The sequence below is a fragment of the Hipposideros armiger genome, unplaced genomic scaffold (genome assembly GCF_001890085.2).
Source record: "Hipposideros armiger isolate ML-2016 unplaced genomic scaffold, ASM189008v1 scaffold_43, whole genome shotgun sequence".
NCBI lineage: Eukaryota > Metazoa > Chordata > Mammalia > Chiroptera > Hipposideridae > Hipposideros > Hipposideros armiger.
This window is the reverse complement of record NW_017731393.1, coordinates 5,367,583-5,372,180: the sequence shown is the minus strand read 5'-3', so window position 1 is coordinate 5,372,180 and position 4,598 is coordinate 5,367,583.

The following is a 4,598-nucleotide window of genomic DNA, read 5'->3' as shown; positions in this document are numbered from 1 at the left end:
CTCTCTCTCTGACTGTCTCTCCAGGGATCAGCAAAGTTTTTTCTGTGAAGGATCAGATAGTAAATATTTTAGGCTTCACAGGCCAGACCGTCCCGGTTCCAAACCCTCAACTCTGCCCTCATCGTGAGAAAACAACAGAGATGACATGTAAAGGAATGAACTTGGTCTCCACCAATCAGGCTTCATGCACTGAAACAGGCAGCAGGCCAGGTGTGGCCCACAGGCCAACCTGAATCTATTAATTGTCACACAAGTAGGAAGCAACTGAGTGAAAACGCAAAGCCGGTGACCTCTCTCCCACTGCTCCTGGCCATCTGGCACAGCCCACCTCCCATATTGATTTCAGGACACTCTTCCCAGTGTGGGAGTGGGCCCCTTTCCCCTCCACTATCGCTCATGATTGACTGGAGCCATTAAGTCACATGCTTAGCACAGTTCAACCACTAGCCAATTCCTCGTGTCCCGGGCTCACGCACCAGCCCTGGCAGCAAGTACGTGGCTCAAGCCCCAGCTCCCCTGCCTCGATGTGGGTCCTCTGTGAGCCTCACTGTTCTCACCTGGAAAGTGGGGCCATAGTAGTACCTGCATCCTCAGTTGCTTGTAACAATTAAATGAATTGCAGCAGGAATGTCACTTTCAAGCAGGGCCGGACAAAGGTAGGCTTTCAATAAAGGATAGCCATTGCTATAGAGCCCCCAGCCTCAAGGAAATAAAATTCGTTTCAGATCTGTGCTTCCTTTAATACCTCACTAGGGAAAACAAAGGATACACCGAGGTTAAAAGTTCCTACGTAATTATTGCAGGCAGCTCAGGATGATGCCATACAGTTTTGCAGAAAGTAGAACAGCCCCTAGGACAAAACTGTCACATGATAGTAGTAATAATAGTGATAATGATAATAATAATAGTTCACATTTATTAGGCACTTAGGAAAGCAACGTGCTAAGTGCTTTGCAAACACGCTCTCAAAATAACCAGTGTCTGAATGGCCCTGTAACTCTGACAAAGCATTTTCCTGAGGTGTGTCTCATAGGTGCCTTCCATCACCCCATGAGGGTGGCCTGTCCAATTTACAGATGTGGAAACTGAGGTGACTTAGCCAGGTTCCCACATAGAAAGTGGTCAGGCTGGACTGTCACCCGGGACATTGAATTCCAGAGCTGGCTGCCTTCCCCACCTCACGCCCCACCCTGCCCATGCCAGGGCTCCGTCTCACTATTTCTTATGCCTCTGTCTTTAGCTGCACAGGAAACATCTGCTGGCATCACTCATATTAACCCTTGAGGCACCGACTCCTCCCAGGAATAGGTCTGCTTTAAAAGGCCATGGGGAGGGGAAAGTTTAACCTGAAAGAGTGGTCCCTGGCAGTGGAGCCTCCCATGTCCAGAGCAGCAGGCAAGGTGCCCGGGTGCTAGAGGGCANGAATAGCGGAAAGGACTTTGTTTGACATTAGTCATGGAGCCTCTGGGACCCTCGGGCTTCTCTTCTATAAAATGAAAGAATGAGACAAAGCAGGTGGGCGTGTTTGGTACTCCTTACAGTACCCTATATGTGTTCAGTGCCCTGTGTTCTGGGTCTCTGAAGAGCAGACGTTCCACGATGCTTTGTCGACTGGGAAATCTTTGGTCTACCAATACAAACACCCAAATCAGACCTCTGAAACTCTGTGAAATGAAAACTTAAGTCTGAGCCACATGAGAAAGAAAACTCACAACGACATTGGGAAACAAGAGGCCATAGCATCTGATCCGAAGCCCTCAGTTTGTTTGAGTTTTCAGGGAGACGGGTGGCAATCCCTCCTTCTGCATGTACTTAGAACAGCCCACACAGGAACCCCCCGAATGTCACCGAGGCATTTCACAGGACACTTCAGTCGCAAAGTAGCAATTTCTGTTGTGCTAAATTGCCACGATTCCTCTTTCATTGATGTCATAAAGTAGGTATTTACGAGACAAGGTTATTAAGATCAATCGGATAAACGGGACGGCTAATTCTGCCTCTTTCAGTGCAGCACAAAGCATTCTCCTGGACCAGTCCCAACAAATAAAGGGACCAGGATACTGTCACTTAGGCCTAATCCCAAAGCAAAGAGTTCACCCTATTAACAGTGAGTCACTTTATACATGCTTCTTCGAGTTGAAAATTCTCTTGGCCCTAAGTAGCCTTTATGGAAAATTAAAAAGAAAGAAAGAAAGAAAAAAAGTACAGGTCAGAATTCACTGTGTAACTGGATAACCACGTTTATAACCAGGCTGGCCGCACTGGTTTTCATTTCAACAGGAGAAGAGAAAAATAACAGAGACAGGAAGGAACCCTCTGTTTTTAAAGTCATTTGGAAACATGTCACTGGTTTACCTGATGCCTCTTTTGAGGGAAAATGTTCCAGTGTTGGTTAGGGGAGGGCGGGTGGTGAGTCGGATTCTGCTTTGGGATTGCAGAAACCAAGGCTCGGTGACTTGCCCACAAACCAAGAAGGTAGAAGACTGACTTCAAGCTTTCCCCTGGTTCTCGACCCAGTGCTCTTTTCACCACATCGGGGGCAGCAGTGGGCCCCACTGGACCAGTTCGGGAATCCATCTGCCTGGGTTCAAACCCCACCTCCACATACGCGTAGTGAGGCCGGGGCAAGTATCTCCTCAGGCTCTCTGTGCCTCTGTTAGCTCACCTGAGAAACAGATGGCAGTGGCAAAATGTGGTGATAATAACGATCAAAGGGTTGTCTTAGGATTCTCTGAGATGAGATAATGAGATAATATATAGATGAGACCATGCAAGGAGGCACTTAGAATGGTGCAGGGCATATACAGAGGGTGTGGAAACAACGCATACACATCTTAAAAAAGGAAAAACTGTATTAAAATTGTAACACTCAATATACACTGATAACAAAAGATGACTACAAGTCATGTGTATACATTTTTTTGGACCCCCGGTATTAAGCATGCCGTTAAGTGATAACTTAAATTGTTACACTTCGGTCTTCAGGTCAAAAGCTTTATAGATGAGACATTGAGGCTCACAGAGGCTTGGTGAATAGGCCAAGATCACACAGCAAGCGACAGAGTCAGAACAACCACCACAGACGCTCATATGAGCGAAGGCCTTCAAGAGTGACTATTCCTGTTCCAATGGGATGCAGAAAAGGACATCTGTGTCCCTGCATAAGCAGCTTGTTGATAGTGGCCCTGGACGAGACCCAGGTCCTAACCCTTTGCTCTTTCTCACCTCGTCATGTAGCCCCTTTAGGCCTTAATTGAGTGGAGAGGTGGAGGCATCCCTGAGTCACCAAGAGCCATGGACCAGGGTATGGGCCCCCAAGGCAATGAGGGGTGAACATTGGTGTCCCCAACAGCCCCTCCACGTGATCTAGCATGGTACCTGCTCATTACCCCAAGGGGGCTTCCTGGCAGCACTCCGCAGCCTTTACAATCTTCCTTTCTGGGTGGGTATAATTTTATGATGCGAGAGACCGCCTGTGCCCTGAGAGTAGCAGAAATACCATGTGAGCAAGGCAAAGATGCCATTAACGCCAAGATCCCACAGAAGCGGGGCCTCATCTGTTGTCAGTAACTCGTGCTTTATGCCAACATTGGCACTGGGAGTCCAGGAAGGGCATTTTCAAGTGTACACGATCTAGCTGCCTGGACCTGGGTCATTCCCTAATGACACGACGGGCCCCTGTGGCAGGTGCCCTGAGCTCATGCACAAGCAGAGGCCAGATCACGGGGCACGCGTGTCGGAGCTGGGGAAGACACAGGCCATCAAGCCTTCACGCCTGCTTATTTTATAGATGAAGACACAGAGACCAGAAGGGAACAGTGTACTTCAGTCTCAGGACAAGCCAGTGGCAGAGTTCAATCATTCATTCACCAAACTTTTACAGAGCACGTCCTCTCCTGGGCCCTGCCAGGCATGGGGATCAAAATGTGAAGGAGACAGCTGACAACCCCTGCCTCTAGGAACTCACCGTCCAGTGGAGCGTGGCATGGTCCTCAGGGGATTCAAACGGGGATGGGAATTACTGACCATTAAATCCAGAGGACCCAAACTCAAGTGCAGGTAGAAGAAACGAGGTCTTTTGTGAGAGGCTTCTTACACTTACTATAATGTTTCGAAGCCTGTGCTTTCTGTAGCACAGATCAGTACTGCATTCCTTTTTATTGCCAAACACTATCCCACTGATGGCTACAACATGTCTTGTTTATGGCTTAATCATTGATGGACATTTAACTGGCTTCCACTTTGGACCTATTATGAATAATGCTGCTCTGAACATTTGAGTACAAGTCTTTGTGTAGGCCTATGTTTTACTTCTCTTAGATAGAGATCTAGCAGTGAAATTGCTGGTTTATATGATAACTTCGTCTTCTAAAAGCTGCCCAAGCATTTCCCCAGGTGGCTGTAGCATTTTATATTTCCACCAGCAATGGATGAGGGTCCCAGTTTCCCCACACTTTCAGTAACCCTGACTATTGTCCACCTTTTTCACCAGAGCCCCGTGATTGATGGAATCCGAACAGGTACCCCAGGGACAGGGTCTGTCCTTATTCCCACTTGACAGATGAGAAGACCGAGGTCAGGGAAGGTGAAGGACTTCG